Here is a 12,671-nt window from a genome sequence, read left to right on the forward strand (position 1 = left end):
TGTCTTATTCCTGATTTTAAGGGAAAATTTTCATTTTTTTACCATTGAATATGATGTTACCTGTAGGTTTGTCATAAATGGTCATTATTATGTTGAGATATGTTTCTTCTATACAAACTTTGTTGAGAGTTTTTATTATGAATGGGTACTGAATTTTGTCTATTGGGCTTTTTCTGCATTCTGCAGATGATCATGTGATTTTTATCATTTGTTTAGTTAAGGTGGTGTATCATATTGATTGATTTGTGGATATTGAGCCATCCTTGCATATCTGGAGTAAGTCCAACTTGTTCATGGTGTATGATCCTTTTTACACATTGTTGAATTCAGTTTGCTAATATTTTACTGAGGATTTTTGCATCTATAAATATCAGTGATATTGGCCTGTAATTTTCTTTTTGGTAATGTCTTCTTTGATTTTAGTGTTAGGGTAATAGTGGCCTCATAGAGTGAATTTGAGGACATTCCATCCTCTTCAATTTGGGGGGATAGTTTGAAAAAGATAGGTATTAACGCTTCTTTATGTTTGGTAGAATTCCCTTGTGAAGCCATCTGGTCATGGACTTTTGTTTGCAGCGGTAACAACACAATTTTCCAAAATCTATGTACTACTTTTGCTGTGTCTCATAGATTTTGGAAACTTATGTTGTTATTTTCACTCATTTCATTTGAAATATATTCTTGTCTTCCAATTTGGTTTAACTATGAAATTAAGTGAAACAGCTTCGTATTCCACTCTTGAAAGCATTCCTTGTGTGTCAGTGTCCCATGCAGTCTCTATGTGCCCAGTGACTTTGGTGGGAGATCTAAATCTGAAGTGAGTATGGGCCATGTCTCCCCCAGAGTTGTGCTGGCAGTCACTGCCTTCATGGGAGGTAGTCTGGAGTTGGAGGGGCTAGAGCCAGGGCCTTTTCCTATGCTCAGTGGCTCTATTCCATCCCACTGTGTGTACTCTTGTTAGAAATGGCAGCCTCTGCCTTATTGGAGAGCAGTATTGGAGCAAGAGGGCCTGAGTAGGAGCCCAGTGCTGGCTGAGGGGATGCACTGGGGTGGTCCTGGAAAGCCAGCCAGAGCCCAGCAGTTTTCAATCTGCTGCCTCCTGGGTGTGACTGGAAGTAAGGAAGTCTCTGTGTGAGTCTTTCAAGAGCAGAGTCTTAGTTTCTTACAGCCCTCCAATAAACCCCTCCGGTTTTCAAACCACCTCAGGGAATGCATCTTCTTGGTGTTGGATCCCAGGTCTGGGGTGCTTAATATGTGGCTTGAAGCCCTGCCTGGGGATGATCCCTAAGCCTGTGACATACCCCCTTCCTCTTTTGTGTCCCCCACTAGGAGTGCAGGTCCCCCACCAGCTCACTTCTCTCTTCCTATCAGACTTTGTGTGGCTCTTTCTTTTTTCTTTCCTCTTTTTTCCCTTTTGGCTGGAAAGCAATGTTAAGTTTATTTGTTTATTTATCTATGTTTTAATTTTTTGTCTTTTTAGGGCTATACCTGCAGCATACCAAAGTTCCCAGCCTAGGGTCAAATTAGAGCTGTAGCTGCCAGCCTATACCATAGCCACAGCAACATGGAATCCGAGCTGTGTCTGTGACCTATACCACAGCTCATGGCAATGCCAGATCATTAACCCACTGAGGGAGGCAGGGATTGAACCTGCATCCTCATGTATACTACTCAGGTTCATTACTGCTGAGCCATGATGGGAACTCCAATTTTTTTTTATTACAGTTTATTTGCAATGTTCTGTCAGTTTCTGCTGTACTGTAAAGTGACCCAATTATATACATACATACATGTGTGTGTGTGTGTATAGTGTATCCATATTCTTTTTTTCACATTATCCTCCATCATGTTCTATCACAAATGATTAGATATAGTTCCCCATGCTATACGGCAGGATCTCATTGCTTATCCACTCCAAATGCAATAGTTTGCATATACTAACCCCAAACTCTCAGTCCCTCCCACCCCTCCCCCTCCCCTTGACAACCACAAGTCTGTTCTCCAAGTCCATGATTTTGTTTTGTTTATGTAGATAGGTTCATTTGTGGCATATATTAGATTTCAAATGTAAGTGACATCATATTGTATTTATCTTTCTCCTTCGGACTCACTTCACTTAGTATGAGAGTCTTTAGTTCCAGCCACGTTGCTGCAAATGACATTATTTTATTCTATTTTTAATGGCTGAGTAGTATTCCATTGTGTATGTGTAGATCTACAGCCTTTGTTGTAGAAGAGCTGCCATGCTAGTCTCCAGGTCAATTTCAGAGAAAGCCATTCTGTATATAGTCATGGTTTTAATGTGCTAGTGAGGGGAAGTGAGCCCTGCATCCTTTCATCCTACTGTATTGCTCTCTAATGCTTTTGGTTTGGTGTTAAAAATTAGGGAACATATTGTATTAAAAGGCTTTGTATCTTTTTAGAAAATTTTAATTTATATACTAAACATTCCTCATATCATTAAACAAATCAAAGTACATTCTTTTCTTTTTAATTGATTAGTTTATTTTTATTTTTCAGCTGTACCCATGGCATGTGGAAGTTTCCAGGCCAGGGATTGAACTAGAGAAACAGAAATGACTTGAGCTGCTGCAGTGACACCAGATCCTTAACCAGCTGTGCCACAACGGAGCTCCTCAAAGTGCATTCTTTTTTATTTTTTATTTTTTGCTTCATAAGGCCACACCTGCAGCATGTGGAAGTTCTAGGGCTGTGGGTTGAATCAGAGCTGTTACCACCAGCCTACACCACAGCCACACCAATACCAGATCTGAGCTACATCTGCGACCTATGCTGCAGTTTGTGGCCCTACACAGGATCCTTAACCCACTGAGCAAGGCCAGGGATTGAACCCATATGCTCACAGACACTATGTTGGCTTCTTAGTCTGCTGAGCCACAGCAGGAACCCTGAAAGAGAATTTTCAAGTTGCTTGATGCTCTCGTCTTTTAAGCAAAGGTCCTTTTAGGTGACAAGAGTCAGTTTCAGGTTGTCAAACACGAGTCGCACACTAGTCCACACTGTGGACTTAAAGTTGTAGAAATCTCTGATTCTCACAGTAGGTTGGTCTCCAAAATTAGCTTCATGTGAGATGTGTCTGTCCTCTTTAAATGGCTATATCTTTACAGATAGAGGTTTTGATTGGAATGTCAGAAGTTTCCATTAGTAAATTATAACCAAGCTCTTTAATTTTTTTTAATTAGAAGTTTCCACTGGTTTATTTTATTTTAACAGCAATATCTGCTATCCAGGACTGCTGTTTGTACAGACAGCATACCCTTGTATGTTCCTCTTGCTTTTAAAATGAAGAGGCCTTTTGCCACCCAGAAAGCAGGTCATCCATCTCTTCCCATGTTCTGTAACAGCATTTGTACAGCAAATAATTTTTCACACTCCCTTCTTCAGAAGAACTTGCCAGGGAAAGGAGAGAAGTGAAATTTTTTCCTCCTATGGATCACCCATCATGTTCATTCACCATCATGAAGGCTATTAAACCCTCTGAACAGTGGCCTTTACACTATGAGGCTTGTTTGGTCCTTATACGCACCAGAAGGTAAACAAAAATGCAATATATCAATCATCCTTATTTTTAAAAAATTCCCAGTTTGGGAGTACACACTGTGGTGCAACGGGATCAGCAGTATCGGGAGCGCTAGGTTGCAGGTCCAGTCCCCAGCCCAGCACAGTGGGTTAAGGATCTGGCATTTCTGCCCTCTGTGGCTTAGGTTGCAACTACGGCTCGGATCTGATCTCTGGCCTGGGAACTCCATATGCCACAGGGCTGCCAAAATGGAAAAAAAAAAAAAAATTCCCAGTTTGAGGAGTGAAAATGATTCCCCTAATTCTAACTTTTCTCCTTTTCATTACTTTATTTTTGTCATTTTCATTTTTCATGTATTGTCTTGGAATAGACTTTCAGTTTCCTTGTTTATGGAGCATAGTTCTGTTCTGTCTTTTTATTTGTCCTGGAGAGGATTCTACCCTAAGTTCCTTATAACTTTCTCAGTACTCAAGTGATTTTTCCAGCCCCCATCTGGATCACCTGCATGACTTTTTCTAATCATCTTGTAACACCTTACCTCTCTCCAAAAGCTTTCCTTGATCTGCCGTATTTAAAAATACTGGTAGTCGGAATTTTCCACTGTGGCTCAGTGGGTGGGTTAAGAATCCAGCTAGTATCCATGAGGATGTGGGTTTTATCTCTAGCCTCACTCAGTGGGCTAAAATATCCAGCATTGCTGAGAGTTGTGGGGTAGGTCAAAAATGCAGCTCAGATCTGGTGTTGCTATGGCTGTAGCGTAGGCTGGCAGCTGCAGCTCAGATTCAGGCCCTAGCCTGAGAATTTCCATATGCCTTGGGTGTGGTCCTAAAATAAATAAATTAATTGAAAAGATACTCGTAGTCTGATTTCTGTTCCCATTGCTCTTTTTTTAAATAATGATTTTTATTTTTTCCATTATAGCTGGTTTATTGCTCTTGTGATACTGCTTTTTTTAATTAAAAAATTTTAATTAAAATAGTTGATTTACAATGTTGTGCCAATTTCTGCTGTACAGCAAAGTGACTCAGACATACATATATATATTCTTTTTTTATTACATTCCATCATGGTCTATCCCAGGAGATTGGATATAGTTCTATGTGCTATACAGTAGGACCTTGTTATTTACCTGTAATAAATGTAATATTTGTATCTACTAGCCCCAAACTCCCAGTCCATCCTATTCCTTCGCCCCTTCCCCTCGGCAACCGCAAGTCTGTTCTCTATGTCCATGAGTTTGTTTCTGTTTTGTAGATAGGTTCATTCATGCAATATTTTAGATTCCACATATAAGTAATATTTGTCTTTATCTTTCTGACTTACTTCACTTAGTATGATAATCTCTAGTTGCAGCCATGTTGCTACTACTGACATTATTTTGTTCTTTGTAATGGCTGAATAGTATTCCATTGTATGTATGTACCATATCATCCTAATCCATTCCTCTGTCAATGGACATTTAGGTTGTTTCCATGGCTTGGCTATTGTGAATAGTGTTGCAAGGAACGTAGGGGTGCATATATCATTTTGAATTATAGTTTTGTCTAAATATATGCCCAGGACTAGGATTGCTAGATCATATGGTAGCTCCATATTGAGTTTTATGAGGAAGCTCCATACTGTTTTCCATGGTGGTTGTACCAACTTACATTCCTGCCAAAGGTGGAGGAGGGTTCCCTTTTCTCCATATCCTCTCCAGCATTTGCTATTTGCAGAGTTATTAATGATGGCCATTCTGACTGGTGTGAGATGGTACCTCATTGTAGTTTTGATTTGCATTTCTCTAATAATTAGCGATGTTGAGCATTTTTTGATGTGCCTGCTGGCCCTCTGTATGTCTTCTTTGGAGAAATGTCTAGTTAGGACTTCTGCACATTTTTCATTTGGGTTGTTTGTTTTTTGGTTGAGTTGTATGAGTTGTTTATATATTTGGGAGATTAAGCCCTTGTCAATTGCATTTTTTTGCAACTGTTTTTTCCTCATTCCATAGGTTGTCTTTTTGTTTTGTTTATGGTTTCCTTTGCTGTGCAAAACTTGCAAGTTTGATTAGGTCCCATTAGTTTATTTTTGTTATTATTTCTATTGTCTCGAGAAACTGACCTAAGAAAACATTTGCATGGTTTATGTCAGAGGATGTTCTGCCTATGTTCTCTTGTAGTAGTTTTATGATGTCTTCTGTTTAAGTCTTTAAGCCATTTTTAGTTTATTTTTGTGTATGGTGTGAGGGTGTGTTCTAGCTTCATTGATTTACATGCAGCTGTCCAGTTTTGCCAGCACCACTTGCTGAAGAGACTCTTTCCCCATTGTATTTTCTTGCCTCCTTTGTCAAAAATTAATTGACTGTAGGTGTTGGGGTGTATTTCTGAGCCCTCTATTCCATTCCGTTGATTTGTATGTCTGTTTTTATACCAGTACCACACTGTTCTGATTAAAGATCTTTGTAATATTGTCTGGGGGAGTTATGCCTCCTGCTTTGTTTTATCTTCCCTCAGGATTACTTTGGCAATTCTGGGTCTTTTATGCTTCCATATAAAATTTTGGATTATTTGTTTAGTTCTGTGAAAAATGTCATGGGTAATTTGATAGGGATCACATTAAATCTGTAGATCACCTGGGTTGTAAGGCCATTTTAACAATATAAATTCTTCCAATCCAGGAGCATGGAATATCTTTCTATTTCTTTGCATCCTCTTTAATTTCTTTGATGAATGTTTTATAGTTCTCAGTGTATAGGTCTTTCACCTCCTTGGTCAGGTTTATTCCTAAGTATTTAATGTTTGGGGAGTGTGATTTTAAAAGGTATTTTTTTATATTCCTTTTCTAATATTTTGTAGTTAGTAAACAGAAATGCCAGCAGCTTATAACCGATTTCTGAATGTTAATCTGGTATCCTCCTACTTTGCTGAATTGGTTGATCAGTTCAAATAGTTTTTGTGTGGAGTCCTTAGGGTTTTCTATAGATAGTATGATGTCATCTGCATATAGTGACAGTTTTACATCTTCTCTTCCAATTTGGATACATTTTATTTCTTTTGTTTGTTTGATTGCTGTGATTAGGACTTCCAATACCATGTTGAATAAAAGTGGTGAGAGTGGGCATCCTTGTCTTGTTTCAGATTTTAGCAAGAAGGCTTTCAGCTTTTCTTCATTGAGTGCTGTATTGGCTGTGGGTTTGTCATAAATGGCTCTTATTAAATTGAGATATGTTCTCTCTGTACTCACTTTAATGAGAGTTTTTTATCATGAATGAATGTTGGATTTTTTAAAATGCTTTTTCTGCATCTATTGAGATGATCATGTGTTTTTTAAATTTTGTCATTGTGGTCTATTACATTGATTTATTTGTGTATGTTAAACCATCTTTGTGAACTTGGAATGAATCCCACTTTGTCGTAGTGTATGAACTTTTTTATGTTTTGCTGGATTCAGTTGGCTAAAATTTTGTTGAGAATTTTTGCATCTATATTTATCGAAGATATTGGCCTATACTTTTCTTTTGTGGTAGTATCTTTGGTTTTGGTATTAGGGTGATAGTAGCTTCATAGAATGTCTTTGGGAGTATTCCTTCTGATTCAATCTTTTAGAAAATTTAAGAAGAATGGGTATAAATTCTTCTTAGTGTGTTTGGTAGAATTTGCCTGTGAAGCCATCTGGTCCTGGACTTCTGTTTGTAGGGAGTTTTTAAATTACATATTCAATTTTATTTCTTGTGGCAGGTCTGTTCAAATGATCTATTTCTTCTTGATTCAGTTTTGGCAGGCTGTTTGTCTCTAGAAAGTTGTCCATTTATTCTAGGTTGTTAAATTTGTTGGCATATAATTTTTTGTAGTATTCTCTTACGGGTTTTTATATTTCTACAGTATCCTTTGAGATTTCCCTGGTTTGTTTCTTATTTTGTTTATTCGGGGTCTCTCTTTCTTCTTCTTGGTGAGTCTGGCCAGAGGTGTGTCAATTTTGTTTACCTTTTTAAAGAATCAGCTCTTGGTTTTATAGATTTTTTTCTATTTTTTTTAAACTCTAAAACATTGATATCCTCTCTGACCTTATGATTTCTTTTCTTCTGCTGACTTTAGATTTTGTTTTTTCTGATTCTTTTAGGTAATAGCTTGGGTTGTTTATTTGAGATTTTTCTTGTTTTTTGAGGAAGGCCTGTATAGCTATGAACTTCCCTCTAAGAACTGCTTTTGGCATCCCATAGATTTTGTATGGTTATGTTTTCATAGTCATTTGTCTCAAGATATATTTTTTAATTTCCTTTTTGATTTCCTCGTTGACCCATTGGTTTTTTAATACCATGTTATTTAGTCTCCTTGTGCTAAGTTTTGTTTTTTGGGGTTTTTTTTTACTCATTTTTTCCCCCTGTGGTTGATTTCTAGTTTCATGCCATTATGGTCAGAGAAGATGCTTGAAATCATTTTTATACTTTTTAATTTGTTGAGGTTAGTTTTGTGGCCCAGTTTGTGGTCAATCCTAGAGACTGTCCACATGCACTTTAAAAGAATGTATATTCGGGGGGCAGTGGTTGTATTGTCCAGAAAATATCAACTAAGTCTAATTGTTCTATTGTGTCATTTAGGATCTCTGTAACCTTATTGATTTTCTGTCTGGATGATATATTCATTGATGTGAGTGGGATGTTAAATGCTGCTATTATTGTATTCCCATCAATTTCACTTTTTATGTCTCAATATTTGTTTCATGTATTTGAGTACATCTATATATTGACAAGTGTAATATCCTCTTCTTGAATTCATATTTTATCGTTAAATAGTATCCTTCCTCTATCTTTATGGCCTTTATTTTAATGTCTATTTTGTCTGATGTGAATATTGCCACGCCAGCTTTCCTGTCATTTCCATTTGAGTGAAATATCTTTTTCCATTCCCCCACTTTCAAATTATATGTGTTTTGCCCTAGGGTAAGTCTTTGGTAGGCAACATATTGTAGGCCTTTTTTTTTTTCTTTAATTCAGTCTGCCACTCTATCTCTTTTGATTGAAGCATTCAGTCCATTGGCATTTAAGGTAATTATTGATAAATATGTATTTATTGCTATTTTAAATCTTGTTTTCCATTTGACTGTATGTTTCCCCTTTGTTCCTTTCTTTTCCTTCTTTTACTTTTCTATTTGTTGTTGTTGTTGTTGGATGAATTGATTTCCTTTTATTTTATGCTCGTGTCCTCTTCTTTTTGGTTTTTGTAAATGTAGTGTTTGTTTTTCATTTGCGGTTGCCATGTTTTTCAAGTATATTAACCCCTTCCTATATCTGCTTGCTTTAGACTAATAGTCAGATAGGCTCAAACACATCTCAAAAAAAAAAAAGTCTAGATTTTCTTACTCTCCTCCCCCATATTTTACTATTTTGATGTCCTTTTTTTACATCTTCATGTTTATCCCATTGCTATTCCTTGTGTTTATCATCACTTCCAAAAATAGTCTTTTTTTTATCTGTATACTAGCTTATTTAAGTGATTACTTTCCAATTGTGATTTCCTCCATCCTATATCTTCTTACTTCTTTCCTGTTTAGAGGACACTTTTCAATATTTCTTTTAGAAAAGGCTTAGTATTGCTATATTCTTTTAGTTTTTGTTTGTCTGAGAAATTCTTTATTTCTCCTTCTAGTTTAAATGATAATCTTGCTGGGCAAAGTAGTCTAGGTTGCAAATTTTTCCCCTTTTAGAATTATTATTATTATTTTTTGTCTTTTGTCTTTTTGTTGTTGTTGTTGTTGTTGTTGCTATTTCTTGGGCCGCTCCCGCGGCATATGGAGGTTCCCAGGCTAGGGGTTGAATCGGAGCTGTAGCCACCGGCCCACACCAGAGCCACAGCAACGCAGGATCCGAGCCGCATCTGCAACCTACACCACAGCTCACGGCAACGCCCCATCGTTAACCCACTGAGCAAGGGCAGGGACCGAACCCGCAACCTCATGGTTCCTAGTTGGATTCATTAACCACTGAGCCACGACGGGAACTCCTAGAATTATTAAATGTATCATGCCAATAGTGTTTCTGTAGAGAAATAAGCTGATAGCCTTATGTGGGTTCCCTTATAATTAACTCTTTGTTTTTCTCTTGCTGATTTTAGAATCCTCTCCTTACCTTTTAATTTTTGCCACTTTTATTATAATATGGCTTCATGTAGGTCTGTTTGGGTTCAACTTGTTTGGGGCCCTCTCTGCTTCCTGTATCTAGATATGTTTCCTGTTTCAGATTTGGAAAGTTTCATCCATAATTTATTCAAATATATTTTCAATCCCTTTTCCTCTTTCTTCTCCTTCCGGAATCCCTATTATGTATAGATTGAAATATTTTATATTATTCCACAGTTCTCTTATATTACTTACTTTTTTTTTTTTCATTTGACTTTCTGTATGCTGTCATGATTGGGTAATTTCCATTATTCTTTCTTCCAAGTTACTTATTCATTCCTCTGCATTATTCATTCTGTTCTTCAATACCTTTAACTCAGTTTTCATCTCTGCAAAAGAGTTTTCTCATTTTTCTTGGCTCCTCTTCATGGTTTCTAGTTCCTTTCTCAAGTAATCTGCATTACTGTTCATATCCAGTCTTCATTCCTTCAGTATTTTCATTACCTCCTTGATCCCTAAATGTACTCCTTCCCTTCATGGTTCTGGCCTCTATATCCTAATTTTTTAAAATTGAAGTACAGTTAATTTATGATATTGTGTTAGTTTCTGGTGTATAGAAAAGAGATTCATACATATATATAATTCATGTATATATTCTCTTTCATATTCTTTTCTATTATGGTTTATTACAGGCAGTTGAATGTAGTCCTCTGAGTGGGACCTAGCTGTTTATCTATTTTATTATATAGTAGTTTGTATCTGCTGATCCTAAACTCCTAATTTATCCCTTCTCCTTCTTTTTTGGTAACCATACATTTGTTTTCTATGTCTGTGAGTCTGTTCCTATTTTGTTAATAAGTTCATAAAATATGGTACAAATGAAATTATATCCAATTTTTAAACACCAGCTGGATATGTCTACCTGGCAGGTCAGAAATACAAGCACATTTCCTTAGTCTCTGCAGATGGAACCTAGGAAAATACCTTCAAATGTCCAACTACCTTGGCTCTTGCACCAGCTCATGAGTCCTCATGTGGCAAAAATACCTGGGTGGATGACAGTCAACCATAGCACCTCTGTAATGACTTCCTGGTTCATCACGAGACTATATTTATGAGCCCCATTTTTGTCATCAGATCTGCTCATATCAAATCATAAACAGCATAGCTGCCAGAGCAATATTCCCATGGGCACCTCTAATTTTGGCTTTTCTCTGCTTAACCTCTCCAAACTCTTTACACCTCTTCTATATTCCAGCCAAATGAGTTTACTCACCATCTCCTGATTCCCTATCCCCCTCTACAGTTGCTATGGATGTGCTGGTGCTCTCCACCCCAACATCATTCTGCCTTTATTTCTATCTGTTGGAATCCTCATCATCTTTTCTGCCTCAGCTGAAATACCACTGTTGACAGGAAACCTTTACAGACTCCTCTAATCTTACATGAAGTTTCCTTCCCCTGAACCTCTTACAGCGATTTATTTCTCTCTCTTTAATAACATATATCACACTGGGATTTGTACTGTGCACACACTGTATATTTGTTTTAGTCTCTCTCCTGAGCTCTTTTCCGCTTGAGATCTGGGACCACAGATTACTCACTGGTATATTAATTATTAGACTCCTATCTGAGCCTTGTGCAAGAAAGATGATCAATAGATATTTGTCAAACAAGCATATCTATTATGACAATAAATAATTTTGTGTAGGATTCAAACTCAGTTTTCTATTCTTCAACTGCTGTGATGTGTTTGCTGCATCCTTTTGGAAGTTTGGAGCAAATAATTTTTTTCTTATTATTCTCAGTCAACTATTCTCTAATCCTTTCCCATTTCCAAGTGTACAAATATGAGCAGGACATTCTTGAACTATAAGTTATAAAGAGAAGAAAGTAAGAGGCAAACTAAACAATTCCTTTTACGTTTCATCCTGGTTAGAAGCCAACGTAAATGCTTGTGCTACAGAACAAGCATATTTCCTGCCGTGAAGGCTTGGCTGTTTATCCTGGGACCCCTCTTCACCACTGGCTGCCCTCGAACGACTGTTAACCCCTGCTTTGAGCCAGCAAACCAGATGTGGGTTTTTTAAGCAAATTATTGGTTATTTCACCACATGTAGTTTGTGCAGCTAAGTGTTTCCAGCTTCTCAGAGCATTCCACGGGCATCACATCATAGTTTTCCTCCAACCTGTTAATTAACATAATTATTTATCAGCCCTAAAGCACAGCTTGAGTTTGTTAAGTGGCTAGCAGAACATATATTCGCTGGATGGAGCCCAGTGCTGCTGGAGAGAGGACAATTCAGCAATAAAAAATGGGAATGCATGGGGGGATGGGGAGCACACTCCCTTTCTCCTGTTGCTTCTGGGGATCCATCATTCTGTGCTTGGGCTACACCCCAGGTGTTGGCTGGATTTTGCTAATAACTAGTCATTGAGTCAACATGGGTTTTTGCTCTTTTTTTTTTTAAAGAATGAAATTTTTTTTTATAATGTGATCTTTAAGTTCCCATCCAGCTCCAATATTTGAAGTCTGTCTTTGCACATCCAAAGGGTTCAGTGGTGAGATTAGGTTAAACCCAATTTTCCCTGCCACTCCCCAAATCTCACAGCACTTTCTTGGGATGAGTGGTGATTTCCTCCTGACATCCTGCCCACCACACTCCTTCCTCAATTTGCCGATTTCCCTTCAGCTAAGGAAGAGGAATAGTGCCTTTACTTTACAACAACAGTGCTTAAATTACCTTCCAGAAATTTAGAGTGTCCCTGAGATCCTTTTGAGGGATCTGCTAGGTCAAAACTAATATATCCAAAGTGAATAAGCAATGAAGTCCTACTGTACAGCACAGGGAACTATACCTAATCTCTTGGGATAGAATCAATGATGGAAGATAGTATGAGAAAAAAAATACACACACACACACATTTTATATATATATATATATAAAACATTATATATATATTATATATACATTATATATGTGTGTGTGTGTATATATATATAATGGGGTCAATATGCTGTATAGCAGAAATTGGC

The sequence above is a fragment of the Sus scrofa genome, chromosome 10 (assembly GCF_000003025.6).
Source record: "Sus scrofa isolate TJ Tabasco breed Duroc chromosome 10, Sscrofa11.1, whole genome shotgun sequence".
Taxonomy (NCBI): Eukaryota; Metazoa; Chordata; class Mammalia; order Artiodactyla; family Suidae; genus Sus; species Sus scrofa.